This window comes from Equus przewalskii, chromosome 2 (genome assembly GCF_037783145.1).
Source record: "Equus przewalskii isolate Varuska chromosome 2, EquPr2, whole genome shotgun sequence".
Taxonomy (NCBI): Eukaryota; Metazoa; Chordata; class Mammalia; order Perissodactyla; family Equidae; genus Equus; species Equus przewalskii.
The window spans coordinates 119,502,337-119,524,624 of NC_091832.1; the positions used below are offsets into that span (position 1 = coordinate 119,502,337).

A 22,288-nucleotide genomic window follows, 5' to 3' on the forward strand; every position below is an offset into this window, starting at 1 on the left:
TACTCACTTGCAAGATAAATATATTTTATTAAATATAAGAAACATTTAATAACAAACAGATGGGCTACAGAAGAATAGTCTGAGGAGACCACATTGGAAGAGCTCCAGAGTCTCTGTTTGAAGTCTTATGACTCCAAGGATAAACGGACCAGGCTTGTTGGGACAATGATGATGGATTTCAGTTTATAAGGTTGGTCTGTACGGAGGGGACACTTGAAGCCTTAATTTTAAAGTCTAAGTGGTGATTTAAATTTGAGATAACAAAAGTCATTTTTCTTCTAAAAGATAAACAGAAAAAAAGTACAATGATAGAAATAACTATTCCATCTCAAACTATTGAAGAGATAGATGACTTATTTTAGCTCAGGAAACATCAACCATGACCAGAGGTGGGAGAATCTAAGCATATTCAGACAAGGACCCTCTTCTCATCTTGCCAAGGCTTCTGTGACCCTTTCTAAACCAAGTAGAACTGTTTCATGAGAGAGGGTGAAAATGTCCCCATTAATTAAATAGCTACAAGCCAATGCTAACAGGTGAATCCAAACCTTCTAACTCTGCTCTCCACAAGCAGCTGGCATAACACTCATCACCAACACTTCTCAAAGACAGCATGGGTTGGGGGGGGGCGGTTCTCAACATGGAGACTGGGGCCAGGCCAGGCTGATGATGGGACCTTAGGGAGGTCGCACAGCATCTCGGGCACCCTGACTCCCTCTGTCCTTTAACACCAACACTTAACTGGTCATTTTCAAAGTGGAAGAGAAAACTTTATGTTCTATCTGCAGTTAGCGAGTCAACTCTCATGATTTTTCCTTAAAAGATATGAAATCTATCTTCCTTTTTCTTATCTCTATGATCATAACCCATATTCTCGACTTCACTCCTAAACCACTCCAACCACTTCCTTCATCTCCTGACTCTTCTAAACTTGTCAGAATAATAATATTGCTGAAGACTTGAATTCAGCTGGTTACTTGCCTGCTTCAATTGTTCCTCAATATTTGTAGGATGGCATGTAATAATCTTTAGCTTAGCCTTACGGTTTTACAGAACTTGGTGTCACCTGATTTTCCATCTTCTCCCCCATACCTGCCACTCCACACAGGGTCACCTTCCTCTGCCTCTCCCCCCCCCCCCCCACTCCTTTGCCCAGCACCCCAGCCCTCAAAGCCAACATCCTCATTTCACTCCATCTCATGCTCTTTCTCCTCCACTTCTCTCCACTGGGATGCCATTCCTTGTATTCTGTTTGTTTGTTTGTTTTATGGCTGACAGTGTGTGGGCTATGCAACTGTGATGCATATAAAACTAACTTTAATTAGAGCTTTTTCTTTGGAGGTCTTTTTTTTCAGCTTCATTGAGGTATAAACGACAAATAAAACTGTAGGATATGTAAAGCATACAATATGATGATTCGTTATACATACACATTGTGAAAGAATTTCTCCCATCAAGTTAACTAACACATCCATCACCTCAAATATTTAGTTTTATTTATTTATTTTTTTCAGAATACTTAAGTTCTATTCTTTAAGCAAATTTCAATTTTACAATACGTTATCAACTATGTCACCATGTTACACATTAGATCCTCAGACTTCATTCATCTTATAACTTAAAGTTTGTACCCTTTTACCAACTATCCAAATTCTTCCTCTCCGTCAGGACCCAGGCCACAGCCTGCCGCCTATCTCTGCAGTTTCCTTTTAGTCTGGGTGGACCTCACCATTCCTTGAACTTGCGCGGTTCTTACCTGCATCCCTTCTCGGGTTTGTGTGTAAATCATCACTGGTGGCACGTGACCAGCTGCCTAAGAGGTTCGGGTTCTCTCTGAACCACTCTGGATAGCCTCCTCCTGCCCTGCTGGCGGCTTTTCTCCTCCGCCTGGAACATCCCACCCCGCCCCCTGTAACTTCAGGGTATGCTGGGATTCCTTTTTCACATTTTCACTCAAAATATAATCTTCTCATGAGGCCCTTCCTGACTACTTCACCTTCAATTACCACCTCATCATGCCCCCAATTTCCTTTGTCTGCTTTACATTTTCATGCTCAGCACTTCATGGCATTCAACACACTAGACATTTTTATTATTTATCTTGTTTATGTCAGTCTCACACTCTAGATCCTAAGCTGAACAAGGAGAGGGCCTCCAGCTCCTACACAGAACCTGGTATTTGATAAGTGCTCAAAAAATACAATTTGAATGAATTCACCATTAAAAACAGAAGGCAATATTAATAATGGTGATGAATAATAATAAACAAATGCTAATATAAAATTGAGAACATGCTATGTGCCAGGCCCTGCACATATTATCCATATAATACTATATGATCCCATTACTATTGACTATGACCTATTTTCCTTCTTGCCAGATAAAATGAGCCTTAAAGAGGTTTAAAATTTTTCTCAAGAACACACAACAAATAAATATTACTAAAAATAAGTCCTAGGCTTATTTTTCTCTGAAAATACATCTAGGCTGAGCTTATCCAACCGTAAAAAACTAAATGCAAAATAAGATTCATTTTGGACATGAACATGGGAAGAACTCCTCTGAGACTTACTTGTAACGTTTTTTTTAACTAACAGCTAATATTTTAATTTCCTGTCCTCTCTTCTTAGTAATTTATCTTACACTTTTCCCTCAACTTGTACTTCCTTACCCACCCCTCACCTCCAAGAAGAGAAAATCTTTTGACTAGCGTTATGACTTTACTGAAGAGATAAAAATCCCATCTTAAAAACACGCCTCAATCCTCCTGGTCAGGCCAGGAACAGAATGAGTAGCCTGTCCCCACAGTGAGGGCGAAGCATCCAGGGAGGGAGGGGGGAGAGCACAGAATGCTTCATTCATAATTACCTAAGATTTTCCAGCAAGAGAGGGGAAAGAGGAAGTCTATTTTCAGTGACAATGATTACTCTAAAAACATTAGCATGCAAGGGGAAAATTTTCATTCTGAGAGTCACTGCTGTGCTGAGCGCTTTCCCTTACCGGGTGACCTAAAACACCCAGGGCAGGGCCGTAATCTAGACAGATGCACTCGCCCCGGATCTGCGAAACGGCAACACCCAGGAGTCCTGGGAGTTTACCCGAGGACGTGCCGGGAAGGACTTCTCAGCAACAGCCAGGCTCTGAGAGGTATCGAGTGGCAGAGCAGACACTTACACCCTGGGCGTCTGCAGCGGATGCAAGTGTCCACTCTGCACGGGATTTTTAGGAAACATGTTATGCTGAATGCATGAACAAGACTCAGTGAAACTGAAGCTGAATTACCTGCTAAAAGGAAAAAAAGGCTCATTCTTCCTTTCCTCTACCTAATCGCCATTTCTTTCCTATGATAAGAAAGTTATTACACCCATAACTTTGACTGGTTTATAGCACAGGCAAAGGTATATGCAGAAGAGTTCATTCCAGTGCTCACTTGCAATATTTTGGAAACAAAATACCTCAGTTCCTACTTCTATAGATCCATATAAATGACAATGATACGATAAATGAGCCCTAGGCTGGGACAGTCACTAGCAGGTGAGTAGCATTCAGAACAAATTGATCTTTATTGAGATCAACTATAAGAACATGATGCAAAGTATTTGGTATCTGCCTGTCAAGACCTCTATTTGTATTTTCAGAAAAATCATGGGAAAAATGGCTTTCCCGAGATCCTTCATTTAAACTTTAGTTCTCTGCTAGTTTTATGGGGCCAAACAGTGATGGCACCCATGCCTAGACTCAGAAGGTACTCACTTTTCAGATCAGCAAATAACCACAAGTATCACCTTTTTGGTCCTCAGCAAGATGGAGACGAAGCGGCCATAAGTGAGGTAAAAATGGAGGAGAGAAACACCGTGACCAGGGGTTACGGCGAGCACATTCTCTATGCTTATAGTCATATTTGAATGGTTCTTATCTCTCTCTGTTTTTTAATGCACAGACATCAAGAATCTGATGAAAATCTTCCTTCTCTCCAGGCAGAGATGCATACACAAATAGTCGGCACACGACTTAGGGGATTCATACGTCTTACACTCTAGCCCACGTGTTCTGAGCATAGATGCTAAAAGTATTTGAGAGGGTAGGGAGTAACTGAGAGCTAAAGTCGGGAAGAGAGACTGGCTGGTAAACCGGGACCAAGCACTTAACTGGCACAGTGAGCACCCGGTGTCCCACGGTCTTACCAGCGGCTCTGTCCCTCACTGCTCCTGCTGGATCATGACCTGCTGGCTGCTGCTGGGCCCATCTCCTGCTTCCAAGCGTGGTCACCTGACAGGAGCAAGGGCAATGGACAATCTTGAGAGGGTCTGCTGTTGAATGTTGGTCGGCCTGTAAGAGACACAGAGTTCGAACATTTTTAAGTTAGCAAAAAGAACAAGGCACCTACATCTGTTACGAAAGCTATTACGTAGAGTTTAAAAGAGTTTTGATGCCCATAATTGGATATTTCCACTACACCTGCTAAAAAATTCAGGGGTAGAGGATCTTTCTCAAAGCAATGAAAGTCCCAAATGCAGCATAACAACACTGTCTGATATTTGTGGAGCTCTTGGCCATGCCCGGGCATCTCTGCCTGCATCAGGTCCTCATGTCTCAACCGTGGTGGTCAATCAGCTGGGACCTGCCGGCTTATACTACTCCACCTGCTGCACCCGACGGTCCTCAAACTTGGTTGTATCAGGACGGCCGGGGTGTGAAGTGGAGGCCTCGTGCTCAGAGATTCTGATTTGTGGGCTGAAATGAAACCTTATTCCCCAGGGGACTCTAAGGTGTGGCCAGGATTGAGAATAATTAGCTTAAGCCCTTGCGTTTGTTGACGTGTAGCACTAATGACTCATAGATAGTGAAGGTTTCCTTAGAACATATTGTATCAAGGCGATTGCCAAGTGCTATGGAAAAGGTAAAGCCTCATAACATGTGGGGCTGTGTTGGGGCTTTCATTTAGCTGGCGAGACTGGACACATCCCTTAAAAAGATCTAGGAGATACATACTTTATAATAAATAACCAAAGTAAGGCTTCACCAAAGATGCAGTGAAAATCTTGGAGGCTACAAAAAGTAGAGATGACCATGCACTGAAATAAGGGAGAAAGTTTCATGCATGAGGAGCTCAGAAGACTGAGCTCTAAGGGCAAGGTGAAATTCAGAGGGAGGGGAAGGGGAGGGAGCACTCTTTTCAGGCAAAGACAGCTGCAGGAGCATCACGGCAAACAGAGGGAGGCTAACAAGCCCTTTCTGACTGAAGGATTTCTATAAAGGAGCATGAGGAGAAGAGGCAGATTTGAGCCAGAATGTAAAGAGCAGAGCATTGGTCAAATGCAAATGAGTTGGGCCGTTTTCGGGAATATCTGGAAATAGTATCTGGAATAGTGTTGGAAGCTGTTGAGGACTCACGTCCCGAGGGGTCTCAGTAAATCTACTGGTTTCTTAGTAAATGCCAGACACTGCGCCACACGCTCTATGTATGCTACCTCATTTAATACAAACATCTGGTGAGATGATTATTATTATTCACATTTTGCAGAGTTGGAAGGGGGGTCACTTAATTTTCTCAAAGTTACAGAGCTAGAAATAGTAAGCTGAGCCTAGGGCATGCTGTTTCATGAGCATGGCATCCTAAAAGTCATGTCTGAAGATTCGGGGTTTTTAAAAATTAAGATATAATTCACACATCATAAAATCCATTCTTTCAAAGTATACAATTCTGTGGGTCTCTGTATATTAAACTTGTGCTATTATTGCCACTATCAAATTTCAGAGCAATTTCATCACTCCCAAAATAAATCCAGTACCCATTAGGAGTCAGTGCCTCATGCATCTTTCTTTCAGAGAATTCCTTTCTACCTCTATGGATTTGCCTAGTCTGGATATTTCAAATAAATGAAACCATGCAAAATTTGGCTTTTCTTGTCTGCTTTCTTTCATTTAGCATGTTGTCAAGCTTCATCTATGTTTTCGTGTGTATCAGTAGTCCGTTCCTCTTTTTACAGCTGAGTAATATTCCACTGTATAGATACATAAAACTTTCGTCATCTATTGTGATGGATATTTGGGTTATTTTTACTTTTTGGCTATTATAAATAATGCTGCTATGAACATTCATTTATAAGTCTTTTTACATTGTGGTGAAATATATGTAACATAAAATTTACCATTTTAACCATATTTTAAGTGTACAGTTCTGTGGCATTAAGCACATCCATACTGCTGTGTAACCATCACCACCACCCATCTCTAAAACTTTTTCATCTTTTCAGACTGAAACTCTGTGCCCATTAAACAGTAACTCCCCATTCTCCCCTCCCCCAGGTCTCCGGCAAACACTCTTCTACTTTTTGTCTCTACGAATTTGACTATTCTAGCTAACTCATATAAACAGAATCATATAATATTTGTCCTTTTGTGTCTGTCTTATTTCACTCAGCATATGTCTTCCAGCTTCATCCATGTTGAAACATGTGTCACAATTTCCTTCCTTTTCAAGGCTGAGTAGTATTCCATTGTATGTATACACCACACTTTGTTTATCCGTTCATTGATTGATGGACACGTGGGTTGCTTCTACCTTTAGGCTATTGTGAATAAAGCTGTTTTGAACATGAGTGTTCATTATGTATAAGTTTTTGTGTGGACATATGTTTTCAATTCTCCTGGGAATGGAATTCCTAGGAGGTGAATTGCTGAGTCAAATGGTAATTCTGTTTAATCTTTTGAGAAACTGCCAAAACTGTTGTGCAAAGTGGCTATGCTCTTTTACATTTCCATCAGTAATATATGAGGGTTCCAATTTTTCCACATCCTCGACAACACTTGTTATTGTCTGTTTTTTATTGTACAGCCATCATAAGAAGTATGAAGTAACAGAAGTTTTGGTGTGACAAATTATGACTTGCAAGTTATTGGCTTATTGCAGTAGTTCAGAAGGAAAGTGAGAAGAGTCTGAACAGGAGGGTGGCAGAGGAAATGAAGTAAAATGATCAGGCAGGGAAATATCACCGATTGAGAAATGGGAGATACTAATAACCCTCTCGATGTAGAGAGAAAAGAAAGACTCAATTATAGTAATAAAGCTTTGCATCTGGTTGCCTGGAAGAATGATAGTTATTAATCAGAGAAATAGACAATTCTAGGAAGGAATCTGAAATGACAAAATAAATTCTTGACATGATGTATTTGAGGAATCTATGTATTCCAAATGAATAGTTATCAGGCAGGCAAAGTTCAGGAGGTCGGGGTTGGAGACAATGAAAGATCTCGTGTGTTTAGAAGCATTGGTAAGACTAGAAGAGGGTCAGTGTCCGGATACACTTGGAGTCCTAAGCCTGGGTTAGCATCTTAGGGACACACTGAGGAAGGCAGACCAGCAGAACTGTACACTCACCTTCCTGTCTTCCCTCCAAAACAGTAAAACAAAACTTGAATAGTGAAAACATATTCTTTCCACTCAGAGTTTTAAGAGAATGTTGGCTGTAAGGCCCTTGATTGGTAGCAGATCTTTAGACTTTGGGACGACCAGGAGAGTGGCGCCGATGCCTCACTGTGGTCTGAGCAGGCTTAGAGGGACTGCCCTGGAAGCTGGCCCAGGACGGGGAGTCCGGAGGAAACGGTGTCACCTCAGGCAGATATCTGGTCGGCTGGGAACCAAGCTGGCAGACTACTCAGGAGAAAGACAAACTTCCAGTTTTCTATCACTCAAGCAGCCCCGCAACGAGAAGAAGCCATCCCCAGCCAATAACTTGTACACCCGCAAGAGACCGCCGTCTCCTGTTAGAACACAGCTCCTCAGTGGTCAGTGACCCTGGCTTTGTTCAGTTTGGGAAAATCCTCAATCTGATAACATTCAGGAATCAGTACAACGATAACTCATGTGCTTGCTACCTGCTTTGGAAGAGAAGCTTAATGATACTAGGAACTAGAATGAAAGCTTAGGAGCACATTTAAATATTCTCACTCGCACATACATCTACATTTTTAACTGAATGAAATAAACCTCACGGTCAAAGCTGCAATCTTTCTGAGGATAATGTGATGCCAACATAGATTTTTCTTTGTTTCCCTAAATTGAAGCCTTTTCTGGTAATATTTTATCTTCTTCAACTATTCATTGTGCTTTAATAGGATAGTATCCACATTCTGCAATATTTTCCAGATTGTAGATGAAAAAATAACACTAACAACAAAAATGGCTAAGATTTATTAAATGCTTTCTTGGCCATTCTATCTTCAAACACTACCAGTCATGACCTTGGCACACCTTGTGGGCACAGGGCTGCCTGAGCCCATGGTTCCTCCAACATACATCAGGGCTCCACTGGTCCACGGGAGACTCAGTGAAGAAAAAAATCCCACTTTAGTGAAGGTAGATTATTCTATATTTCAAACCCTAGAAGATGACACTTTCTCTCAAAGACAAAACTTCTCTCTACAGCCAGTCACTCCTCCTATAAGCATGTGTTCATAAATCCAGGCTGTGTATCGTACATAGAAATCTTTCTTTGGGGCCTTAAATAAATTCTGCTCTCAGTGGATGGATCCATCACTGATCAGAAGTCACTGAATACTTCTGGCCCAAACGGGACCATGTTCCTCCTGCGGGATCTGGTCCTTCCTCCCCCTCCGTGCGGCTGGCCCACCCTCCCTGAGCCCCTCTCCACAGCTCCCCAGCAGGAGGTGCCTCCTGGCAGCCCGGCTGCAGCCTCGGCTGCCTCCCTGCTTCGTGTGCTCCTCCTCCAGGTCCAAATGGGGTCAGGCTGCAGTTCACACAACAGCAGGTTCCTGACCTCAGCGAGACATGCCCACAAATTAGCTCTCCTCCCACTTCTCTCTGTCCCTCTCTCTCTCTCTCACGTACACACACAAGACCTGTTTCTGCAAGTAAATGCTCCCAGCTGCCCGGTGCCCGAAGGCAAGTGCTGTTTCAGAACGTCAGCTACCTGGCAGCAACGGCCGTCCTACTAGTACTCAAAAAAGTCTGTACACAGGAGTTAAAGCTCTAAGAAGAAAACTAAAGGACGTCCCCTGTGTATTTACTCCCCGCTTTTCCTGACACAGACCAAGTGGAGACTCCAAAGAAAATTCAGTAAGTGTGTACAGAACAAATTCCACTAAGAGAAAAACAAATATACGCCAAACCAGGTTGTTTCTAATCAACAATCTTTATAGAACGAGAGCTGCCAAGCAAAGCTGAAGTACCAGGCAGCAGTTACAAGCCATTTGGCAGAGTATGCCCACTGCACAAAGAAATTATTTAAGAACTACACACAGGAATGAGGAGGTGCAGGTATAAATTCACTGGGCATTGTGTGTGGATTATCAAACCAAATTACATACCTTCCAGAAACAAACAAACAAAAAATTATGAGGGAATATTTTTAAAAACCAAGACAGAAAACCCACATTAGAAAAAACATTGAGTAAAAATAAAGCAGAAAAACCATATATAAGCTCCTGCGTCTGAAACACAAGGCATTTCTCTGACTCTCCGAGGCTGTGAGCACTTGACCTCTTTGCTCAGAGGCTGGGCTGTTACAAAGCAAAGGAGGTGTGCCCAACACTCAACTCCAAACAGCCAGCAGACGATATGGTTTATTTTCATCCATGAAAACAGGAAACAAAATTCTCTACAACAGAATCGCCATTCCTAATGCCCAGACACTTTGGGGATCCCTTCTAGAAACTCCACCTAGTAGAGGAGAGGACAGGCTGAAGAAGAGTACATGCACTGACATTAATGGTACATCTGCTTTTTCCTTTTTCTCCACACAAGGAATTGTAGGTATGGACGATTACATTTATAAGGTTGACTGCAGGACAGAAATTCTACTGGGAGCTAGGTTTTGAGTTGAACCTCAGAAGAAACTGCTCTCCCATAACTCTCATAAACCCATGAGCAAACTAAGGAAGCAGGCAGGTAGAGAAGATAACCAAGCTACAAGCCCACCTCAGGCTCTAATTCTGACGCTAACCCTCCATAACAGTGTGATGTGGAGCTGCTCACGAAGGGTTCTGAGGACTGCAGCAGTCTACCAAATGTGGGGCTGTGCCATCTCTGTTCCAAATGAGGCTTAAGCCTTTATGATCCTATGACTTAGATACCGTTCAATTTGATACAGATGGAACAAATACATACATAGGAAAAAGAAGTATTGTACAAATGAACAAGGTGTAAAACATGAGCAAAAACGTATTGGTAGAATTATCCCAATTTAAATACACTTACATGATGATAAAACTTTATGATGAGTAATCCTTCAATTGCAATACGTAACTGTAACTGATAGTCACAATGCTCACTATTGATTCCAAAGAAATTTTTACAGCATATATTCTACTCCTTTAGATTTGGAATTTCCTCTTATAAAGTAGTGTAATGGATTTTTCAGAGTAATGAGGCTCCTCCATGGTTCATTTAGACTGAATTGCTAATTACATCCATTTGTGACAGCCATAGGTTGAGGATCAATAACCTGGTAGACTGTAAGTGCTTTTTAAAAAACTGCTTCAGATCTCAAGATTAACCTAGATATTTTAAAAATGAGTCATTTTTTCCTACTTTTTAGGAAAATTATTAGGTATATATTAAGCCCACCTTGCCATTTCTTTAAGACAGATGGAAGGTAAAAAGAATGCATTTTTAATCATTAATTATGATATAAATTATTCATAGCCCTAAGAACATCTTCACGCGAGGATGCTGTAAGTCACATGAGGTATGTGAGCTGAGGTTTAAAGCCATTAAATTAATAACATCAGTACAAACACCAAAGGATCAATGAGAAAAGTTCTGATGCTTGATGAGATGGCAAACTGCCGATAAAATGAAATCTTATCCTATACTATAAAACTGCTAACACTTGATCTATCACTATTTTTAAAAAGCAACATTACTTCAGTTATAATACTGTCTACATTTTTCATTCTAAAAATCTAAATAAGAAAATTTCATCAAATCTTATTTCCAATAAAAAGGCAAAGGAAAGAGAGTGGAAAACTCCACAAGTTTTCCCAAAATCCTAATTTTATCTTGTTCCTTAAAATGGAATATTACACTGAAAATATTTCAGAAGATATAGGAAAACTCCAGTTATATTTACCTGGATTGTTAAAGAAAAATTATCTATTTTGTAAAATTGGAAGTGTCATTAACGTGACATAAAATACTTCTATCATGAGATATTCTTAAAAACAGGTTAGTAAATATCAAGACAAAATATTGATGGTCCTCTTGCCGTACACACAAGTGATAAGCAAAATACTTAACAGCTGGCAAGAGAAAGCACGGGTCCTGGTGCTGGAGGGGGGTCCCGGAGGCCACCGCCAGGCCAGGCTCTGTTGTTTCAGCTGCAGGATTGCAGGGAGGTCCAGTGTGTCTTGGGCAGGTAGCCTTGGCTTAGGGCAGCAGAATTCTCTGGCCCCTTGGAAACATTTTAGTAAGCATCAGCATGGCCACACTCACCCACACCTGCCACGCCTCAGCTCTGGCTGTTCGTGTGATTCCTGAATAAGGGCTAAATAAAGGCATTGAGTAATTGCTAAACGTCTTTGCAAATCTGTCACTTGCTATTGGAGAAAATGTAACTATTAACATTGGCAGTAGCTGGAAAGCAACATCATGGGTGAAATTTGATGGAAGAAATAAAAATGTAAGTAGGAAAGATTCTTTTAAATTTTCAAAATTATACATGAAAATTGTATTAAAATTTTTTATATTATTAAAATTATTTAAAAATTAAAATATGAGGCTAAACCTTCAAGTGAACTCAAGAATGAAAAATTTAAATCTATTTCTCCCTAAATAAAAAAGACATTAAGTATAAAAAGCTGTAAATTCAATCACACTCAAGACCAGAGAGTCACAAATAAATGAGAAATCCAAAAGATATTGTAATAACAAAATTTTGACACATTTTTCATAAAATTATCATTTTCATATTAAACTAGACTTTCATATGATAAATTTCCTGGAGATGGTGTACAAGTATTGCTACTTAGAAGCTGATTTCTTATGAACAAGCAAATCATAACATTGAAAAAATGGCAGCATAATTTAAAAATATTTGCTGGCATGTTACAGAGATGTAGGAGGTGGTCTACACAGAACCGCACATTAAAAAATGTTTTCAGTCGTTTTCTATGTGCTAGATCTTCTAGGCGGAACATACAAATCTATAGAGAGCAGGACTTCGCTGTTGTTGTTGACTGTCCTCTTGTTGAAAGAGATTAAAGTCACCTAGCAACCCCTGTGTTGTAGAGACCAAAATAAAAGAGCTGATCATCTCCACCAGTCCTCCTAAAACGGAAGAATTCAAGCAAATGGAAAACACTATTTGTGCTGTGGCGCTTGACACACAGCGTTCATCACATGACCCAGCAAAAACCATCAAGAAATTCCCAAGAAAAAGAAACTTCTCTAAAAGCATATATATTGTGACTAAATCAAGAGTTTACAAACACAGCCACACAGAAAGACAGACAGAGACAGAAAACATACACACTCCAAAAAAGAAAATAACAAAAGTCTTGGCAAAGAGTATGCAGATCGTAGCTTGGAGAGGGGCTGAATAATGGAAGCTTTGTTAAGGGTTTTAAAACATCGTAGGCAGAAATACAAATAAGCATAATAACGATGACTTACAGAACCAGAGGCTTTATTTTTAAACTTACTTTTGTAGAGGCAAACGAGGAATGAAAATTAAAGTAGGACAGGAGGTAGTTAAGAAAGCAGTTTCAATATGGAGGCGTAAATATGAGGAATTGAGTTATAAAGAATGATAAAAGGGAAACATCAATTAGAATGTAAAACACTTTGTGACAGTGGGATAGAGAGAAGTAAGTGGTAGCAAATATTGATATTTCAGAAAGGTAAAGGACTTTTTTCTATGTCACGATATTCCGGAGTGCAAAGAATAAGCTCTGAAATAAACACACATAACTTAGCTCCCTAATAAAACAAAGAAACTATATATTTTAAAACAAAAGAGCTCAATAATTATAGAACATGTGTGCATACATTTTATACATGTGCAAGTATCAGTAGAAAAAACAGGTATGTGAAAATATGCATTTCCTCTACGCATTAACGACTGACGTTTTGGAATGTGGTGCAGTATCTTAAGACAGCGAAAGACTAAAATCACCTTTTCCAGGTCATCATTGAGCAAAATGAAGTTTGAGGAAGAAAAGGAGCCACTGATTCTGCCTTATGAGAAGGATGTCTGGGGGAAAACCCTTCATGCCAAGCTGAGTAGGGTTCACGGGCCATGGAAATCAACGCCGAGCATCCTGATTCTTCACTGACTGAGGGGACGAGAAGCTAAGTGGAAACTAACTCTTACACTCAGAGATGTGAAAGTGTCATTTCTAAGAAAGGTCAACTGTCAGCTGACCAGAGAGGCATAACCACTCTGACCTCCAAGGATGAACCAGTAACAGAGGAGGCAGGAAGCGAACAAATGCACAACCGTTCATACACGCAAGTTATTTCAGCTCAGTAGCCGTTAAAAGCCAGATACTCTGCATGGCAGAAAAATCTTTCCTTTTGGGAAAGATGAGTAACACAGAAGAACCTAATAGTGGGATAAACTTAGTCCTCACTAGGAATGCAGCTGCTTGACACCGTAGACAGTCTTAAAGTGGGACGTCAATCTTCCTCGAACAAGTGCCACTCGAATGACTCAACACTCTAGGTTTACGCCAGGTCAGTGTACACAGGTCATCCCCGGAGCCATGAATGAAGTCATGCTTTATCAGAAAGCAGGTCAGAGGTGATGTAAATCACCTAAGTGGAACAGCTGACTGAAAATAAGTTTCTATTATAAGCAGACATTTCCTAAATGAAGAGGACATACACCTTCATTTTTGAGGAGTGATGAGGGGAGACATCTTGCATAAACCAAGCAAGACTTTTTCATCCTGAACTCTGAGAAGAGGCATGGAGTCTGCAGGTACATGAATTCGGCTTGTAGCTTTTGACATCCCATGGGCACAAGTCAATTAAATTGTGCCCATTGACTGCCCTCTGGACATCTCCTATGCCCTCCTCCACTCATCTTTTTATGAAGAACCAGTGCTAAGTGTTCACCGCAAATAAGGTTGTGGGTCAATTAAGGAAGAGATTAGGTTATTTTTCCTTAACCTCAGGTTGGAAAACCAGGCGTCAAAGAGGACTTGAATCGAGAGCACTATAGCTGCTGCCCATCAGAAAGAGAAGACAGGCTTTTAATACCTAGTTTATTTTCTTTGTATAAATGTAAGGGTTTTTTTCAGGTCTCCTTACATGTTTTTTAATGAATAAACTTTATATTTTATAGCAGATTTAGGTTCACTCTAAATTTTAGGGGAAAGTACAGGGATTTGTCATACACTTCCGTCCACACACATGCACAACCTCTTCCATTATCTTCCATTATCCCCACCAGCATGTGCATTTCTTTCCACTGATGAACCTGCATCCACATCATCACCCAGAGTGCGGAGTTTATATTAGGGCTCACTCTGGGGGCTGCACATCCTATGAATTTGACAGATGTAGGAAGTGGATCCATCATTGTAGTATATTACAGATTCGTTTCACTGCCCTAAAAATCCTCTGTATGCTGCCTATTCATCCCTTCCTACCCTGTAATCCCTGGAAGCCACTGATCTTTTTTGCTTTCTCCAGAGTTTTGCCTTTTCCAGAATGTCATACAATTGGAATAAAACAGTGTGTAGCTTTTACAGAATGGCTTATTTCACTTAGTAATATGCATTTAAGGTTCCACCATGTCTTTTCATAGTTTATTTCTTTTTAGTGCTGAATAATATTCCATTGTCTGAATACCGTAGTTTATCCATCCATTCACCTACTGAAAGGTATCTTGGTGGCTGCCAAGTTTTGGCAATTATGAAGAAAGCTGCTATAAAACATCCCTGTGCAGGTTTTCGTGTGGACATAAGTCTTCGGCTCCTTTGGGTAAATACAAGGAGTGTGATTGCTGGATTGTATGGTAAGAGTCAGTTTACTTTTGTGAGAAACTGCCAAACTTTCTTCCAAAGTGATTGTACCATTTTGCATTCCCACCAGTAACGAATGAAGAGTTTCTGCTGCCCCACATGCTCACTAACATTTGGTGTGCCAGTGTTTTAGCTTTTGGCCATTCTAATGGGTGTGTAGTGGAAACTCACTGTTGCTTTAATTTGCAATTCCCTAATGACATATGATATTGAATATCTTTTCATATGCTTAATTGCCATCTGAATATCTTTTTTGGTGAGGTATCTGTTTAAGTCTTTTGCCCATTTTTTAAATCAGGTTTTTCATTTTTTTATTCTTTTATGAGTTTGAAGAGTTCTTGGCATATTTTGGACAACAGCCCTTTATCAGATGTGTCTTTTGCAAATATTTTCTCCCAGTCTGTGGCTTATATTTTCATTCTATTGACATTGACTTTAGCAGAGCAGAGGTTTTTAATTTTCATTATTGCTTTCAAGGATCATGTCTTTAGTGTTGTACCTAAAGAGTCATCTTCATACCCAAGGTCACTTGGGTTTTCTCCTACATTGTCTTCTAGGAGTTTTATAGTTTTGCATTTTACATTTAGTTCTATGATCCATTTTGAGTTAATTTTTGTAAAGAGCATAAGGTCTGTGTCCAGATCCATTTTGTTGCATATGGATGTCTAATTGTCTCAGCACTATTTGTTGAAAAGATTGTCTTTGCTCCATTGTATTGCCTTCAGCCTTTGTCAAAGGTCAGTTCATGATATTTTGTGGGTCTAGTTCTGGGCTCTCTATTCTGTTCCACTGATTTGTCTATCCCTTCACCAATACCACACTATGTTGACTGTTGCAGCTTTACACTAAGATGTGAAGTTGGGTTGTGTCAGTCCTCCAACTTTGTTCTTCTCTTTGAATATTGTGTTTGGATATCGGGTTTTCTGCCCCTCCATATAAACTTTAGAATCCATCTGTCAATATTCACAAGATAACTTGCTGGGATTTTGATTGAAATTGTGTTGGATTTATAGATCAATTTGGGAAGAACTGACATCTTCACAATATTGAGTCCTCCTATCCATGAACATGGACTATCTTTCATTTTTTAGTTCTTTTTTGATATCTTACATCAGAGTTTTGTAGTTTTCCTCCTATAGACCTTGTACATATTTTGTTAGATCTATACCTAAGTATCTTATTTTGGTAGACACTAATGTAAATGGCAATGTGTTTTCGATCTCAAATTCCACTTGTTCATTGCTGGTATATAGGAAAGTGATTGACTCATATATTAACCTTGTATCCTGCAACCTTGCTATAACTGCTTCTTAGTTGTAGGAGTTTTTTTGTGGATTGTTTCAGATTTTGTACATAGAACATCATGTCACCTGAGAGAAAAGACAGTTTTATTTCTTCCTCCTAATCTGTATACCTTTTATTGCCTTACCGCAGTAGCTGGGACTTCCAGTTCTGTGTTGAAAAGCAGTGGTGAGAGGAGACATCCTTGCCTTGATCCCGATCTTGGGGGGAAAACTTCAGGTTTCTTACCATTAAGCATGATGTTAGCTGTAGGTGTAAGTGTGCATTCACTGTATAAATCCCACTTGGTCGTAGTGTATAATTCTTTATGCATTGTGGGATTCGATTTGCTAATACTTTGTTGAGGAGTTCTGCATCTATGTTCATGAGAGAGATTGGTTTACAGTTTTCTTTTCTTGTAATGTCTTTGTCTCGTTTTGGTCTTAGGGAAATGCTGGCCTTGTAGAGTGAGTTAGAGAGTATTCCCTCCCCTTCTCTTCTCTGAGAGAGATTGTAGAGAACTGGTATAATTTCTTCCTTAAATGTTTGGTAGAATTCACCAGTGAACCAATACGGTTATTCATATATGTTCTAAAGTTATAGAACAAATTCAGGTCCTGGGTGAAAACAGAATTAGCATGTAAAGCTCATGTTTATAATAATTTTGTCAATGTGTATGTTGACAAGGAGATGTATGATCTTTTGAAGTCATTGCTACCTACTATTAAGAAACGATATACACTATTTTTATAGGTGTGAGTAAAAAGTTTTATATTTCCATGTATACATCTACCCTCAGTCAATATTTTGTTAAACTGAAATGCTGAAGAAGTCTCAAGGTTTTTCCTCACCAGTATTAATATCTGTTGAATTATAATCCTGTTTATACTTCAGTCTGTTAAGAAGAGTTCTCCTAAGGATATGAGCCTGATTTCAAAGATGTTTTAATTTAACACGTAATTATTATCTGAATAAATGGGCTTTTACATTCACTAAAGAGTAGAGAAAATAAATCAGTGAGTCTTTTGAATTTCCTAGTCTCATCAACTTGTCTTGTAGCGGATCCGTCATTTTCAAAACTAGACTTTATTTCCTTTACTTAGTAAAATGACTCATTATTATCTCAAGTTTTTCAATAAGCATGAACTTTTCATACAAGATTATTCCAGGAACTTATGACTTTAGTAAATTGTACACAGTAAATAGCAATTTTATGCACATTTCCTTTAGGGATTAAAGATAGGTAGACTTTTCATCCTTTGTATTGGCACACAGGAGTGAACTTCCTCTTAAGAATAAAATCTATATTCTTAAGTGGTCTGAGAAGCAGGATTCTTTTTCACATCGCCTATTCTCTGAAGGGATATTTAAAGTTTGGTTTATGGAAATAAGAACAAAGTAACTTTGCTCTCTGCTCTGTCAGATAAGCAATATTATTGCATAACAAGATAACAGCAGCATAGCCAACTTAGAAAAAAGTGTTAATTGCCCCTATCAATTTCATTACCAAAAATGTATCATCTACTAGAACACCTTTTTTTTTTTTTTTGAGGAAGATTAGCCCTGAGCTAACTACTGCCTATCCTCCTCTTTTTGCTGAGGAAGACTGCTGAGCTAACATCTATGCCCATCTTCCTCTACTTTATATGTGGGACGCTTACTACAGCATGGCTTTTGCCAAGCTGTGCCATGTCCACACCCGGGATCCGAACCGGTGAACCCTGGGCTGCCGAACAGTGGAACATGCGAACTTAACCGCCGCGCCACCAGGCCAGCCCCTACTAGAACACTTCTGATGAATACACCTTCCCTCACTGAAAGATTTTCAAGTTTTGCAGATGTCAATCAGTTTCACATCTTAAGACCACTAATATTCTCACATTATGAGAAATATTGGAGAAAGTGTAAAGACAATCTGTAAGAAACCCTGAATTCAGTCTTCATAGTTCTGAAATGTTTCTCACAAACACACAGGCATTTGGATGTAATACTATTATTTTTCCTTAAAAGGAAATAACAAGTTTACTTACAAAATGCAATGAAACAAATATTTATTTAACATCTGTGATATGCTACAAATAGTAATATATAATATATATATATATAACTATGCTGAATTTGAAGTTCAGTGAAATTTCAGAAAATGTTATCTTGTCCAAGTCTTTCATTTTGCAGATGAGGAAATAGTAAGCCTCCTGCCCAGCATCACATGAAAAAGTCACAGATCTCGTTTAAAGTCAATAATGCCCTTTTGCAAATATGCTCTAATCCTGTTTGGCCTGTCTGAGAAATGCATGCTACGGTCATATGAAGGAAATGATAAGACTTGGAAGAAGATTAGAAAACAGACTTCTGAAACAGGGAAAGACAAGCATATGAAAATGAATAACACAATCTGGAAGAAAGAGCCTAATCTATTTCTGTAGGTCTCTCCCCGGGTATGAATGCTGCCTTACCTTTTTCAACATCCCAGGTAGCACACTGTCTTTTCCACTGTAAATGGGCAGACATAACACTGGCAGCAAAGATGAGCATCGTTTATCAAGAAACAAGGCAGCGGAAGAGTTCACCTTGGTAGCACCAGCATAGAATATAAGGATATCAGAAGATGCCTCGGTAAGTTATACTGTTTATTTGAAGAAGATTTATTATTATTATTATTCTCATAGTCCTGCCATTTTTAAAGAATAAAGGACTACTGGCTTCTGTTACTTGGTTATAATGGTTACATATTATTAGGTCAATAAAAGATATTAAAACTCATAAGTCAATTCTTCTCAGATTTCAGAAAGTTCTCTATATTTGGAAGAAAAGTAAAGAAAGAACTACTTTATCAATGTACTCCATTTCACCGGTATCGAGTAGAGTATTCATCATCATGGGTTTTTTATGCTACTGAATCTTTGGAATGAGAATTTTCTGAAAGTGTTGGTCACCATTCAACAAATACGGATTGTGGGTTTACAGTGTCCCAGGCACTGGGCTAGACATTGGAGATTACACTTTGAACAAAACAGAAATAGAGCTCCCATCATGGAGCTTACAAATCAAACCCAAATTCTGCTGGATTTTGAGACTTTAACAATAAAAACAATAGGAGCAGCAATAAAAATGCACTCAAAATACTATGGAGTTATTTTACCCAGTTTTAAACTGAATAAAGAAGGTATTTCAAAACCAGTGGAAAACTTGCGTATGAAGAATCATCTACTGTTTTTCACTATGAAATAAATGCCAAGGACATTCGAACTCAGAACTAAGGAACTAGTCGAATGATATTATCTCATCATGATCGTAGATACTAAGAGATACTGGAAACACTGCTCTTTCTCCTGCCCAGGAGGAAGTCGGAAGCCACACAACTGAAGAGAGGAAGCAGAAGGAAGAGCACAGGCGTGTCCATCTTTCAGGAGACCCGAGCTCCAAAAGCATATTTATAAAGCAGTTGTTTAAAACTCAAAGTAATTTTGCAAATCATGTTTACATTCTGAAGTAGCCACAAGTCTTTTAAACACACAACACAACTGAAATACTATCCTATTATAATAACATCAGAAAAGAGTACAGTTGCCAATATGCATGGTATTTTGGCTACAAATGTTTCCTCGGCCCCAGAAACTCCTGGGAGGTCGTCTCAGCTACACCATGTGGATCTGAAAGCATTATTCACCTCTGTGTGCTCAATGAATATCAATCAACATTTCTGATATTTCTGATGGGGAGAAATAAGGAGAGAAACACTGGTAGCCTTACAGAGAAAAGCAGTAAAAGTAAAATTATATCATTGCCTCCCTTTTTTCTTTTTTTCCCCATTTTCATTTGCTCATACGTTTGCCAGATATTTACTGAGGGCTACCATGTGCAGCTGCCGTTCCATGTGCTGAGCCACACGTCAGTGACCAAGCAACATCCCCTTCTCAGAGAACTCACATCGACTGGGGGAACAGACAATAAACAAATCTTTTTAAAAAGCAGCAAAAAAAAAAAAAAAAAACCCAAGTAAATACTCTACCAGGTGATGATAAACCTTATGGAAGAAAACAAGGCGAGGTAAAGAGTGGCAGCTCCATGAGGTAGAGCAGTTAGGGACACACTCCTGAAAGAGCAAACCTCCCAGAGAGAGCAGAGGAAGGGAAGAAACAACACAGGAGGATGTCTGCAGGAAGAGCATTCCCGGAAGACGAAGCAGCAACTGCAGACCCTGGAGGAGAGGGGATGCTCATCTTGGTGCCAGGACAGCAAGAAAGCCGTGGGGATCAGCGAGAGTGGAATCAGAAGTGGGAACAGTGGCCAGATCACCTGAGACCCTGTAGACCATGGAAAGAACTTTGGCTTTTAGTCCAAGTTAAACGGGGATCCATAGATGATTTTAAGCAGAGGAGGGGCGTGATCTGACTTAATTTGTAAATGACCACTTGAATTTCTGGGTAAGAAGACCATGGTGAGGTGAGGGAGGTAAAGCAAAGCCAGAAGCCGGAGACCCCCTAGGAGCGTATCGCAAATTCAAGGGGGACACGAGGGTGGCGTGGAAGAGTGTGGACCTGTGGGGTGCTGGGAAGCGGTGCCATTGTGGACATATTTCAAAGGCAGAGTGAATATACTTTTTGCAGAGATGGAATATTCTTGTCTATCTGCTATTTCTACTGCTCCCTCCACTCCCTGAAGTTAGAGACGTGGGGCTCTCAGAAAAAGATTACATGCTTATGGATTCTGCTTTTATTTTTAGATTGCTGGGCAATGCAAAATGATGAACTTTAAGTTTTACCTCATTTTCTTACTTTCTAGTACCTGTTACTGAGCAGCAAAATAGGTAAAAGATAGGAAGATGAACAAAGTATCTTCAAAAGTCCAGAAATCAGACAGTCAGTCAACCCTGGCTCTGACAGGATGCACCTCTGCCCTTGGGTCTGACAACCACAGTCAGTGATGATGCTGTGGACTGTAGGACTGATGCTGAGAGGGGGATACTGAGGGCTGGGCAAACAGCCACACACACCAAGCTTTGAAAACTGGTCAGTAATGGACTCCAGCTCTACTGCCAGTATTTTTTAAAGGAGTACAAATAAAGTACCAGTGAAATACCAGTATAAATTTACCAGTATAACTCCATGTATACATTATCTATGTACATATAACATACATGGTGTACACACACACACATTTTTTTAAGGTTGGTTGCCTTATTTCTTACAGACAGTTAAGATAAAACTTGACTTTTTCTTTGTTTCTCTAATTTTCCTACAAAAGTTAATAAATTCCATAGGATTTGAGCTGCAAAACATGTTGCCATTAAAAAGAATCAATCAGGGGACATAAGACATTTTGGAAATTAAAATTCAATTGTTAACACAAAAAAATCATGAGAGTGGGGAGAACAAAATACAGAGAGAAAACAGATGGAAAATATGAGGGAATTTAATACACAAGAAAAATAAATTGAAGAGGTCAACTGTACAATTAACATGAGTTCCATAAAGAGAGAAAATTAAAAAATGGAGGAGAAGAAATAGTCGTGGTCAGAATAGAAGGACGGTCCCTACAGTGGAATACGGCGCTTGTTTCCAGCTCCTTTGGGCTCACTCAGTGCGAGAAGGTGCATTTAGAACCAGCCTTGTCTAGACACGCTGGACTGAGAGTTTCCTGTAAGCTTTTAATTTTCTGGTGGGATTTCAGAGCTGAAAAAAGATCCTAATAAACATTTAAATAAGAAAAAAGTTATCTAAAAAAGATGGAATCAAATTTGTATCGGATATCTCATAAACAACACTAGATGAAAGATAGCAATATATTAATGTCTCCCAAGTTTTGAGGGAAAATTACTTTGACCCCAGGATTATGTACACAATAATTTACAATTAACTCTGAGAAAAAATTTAAGGCATTTTGGACATGCAAGGACTCAGTTTGCCTCCTACACACCATTTCTAAAACAAACAAACAAACAAAAAGACCTTGGGATGTTTGCCAGTAAAAAGATTTAAATACAGAGAAAGACATGGGGCTACGGTAATAGTGG

The 22,288-nt window shown here is 39.5% G+C and overlaps 1 protein-coding gene across 5 annotated transcripts in view; it reads right to left on the reverse strand.

Moving 5' to 3' along the window:
• TET2 (tet methylcytosine dioxygenase 2) overlaps positions 1-22,288 on the reverse strand; it is a 116,896-nt gene that overhangs the window by 78,156 nt on the left and 16,452 nt on the right. For all 5 annotated transcript variants that reach the window (XR_011537304.1, XR_011537303.1, XM_070609394.1 and 2 more), the window contains exon 2: positions 4,185-4,329. The gene's annotated coding sequence lies outside the window, so the exon portion shown is untranslated. The remainder of the gene's footprint in view (positions 1-4,184; positions 4,330-22,288) is intronic.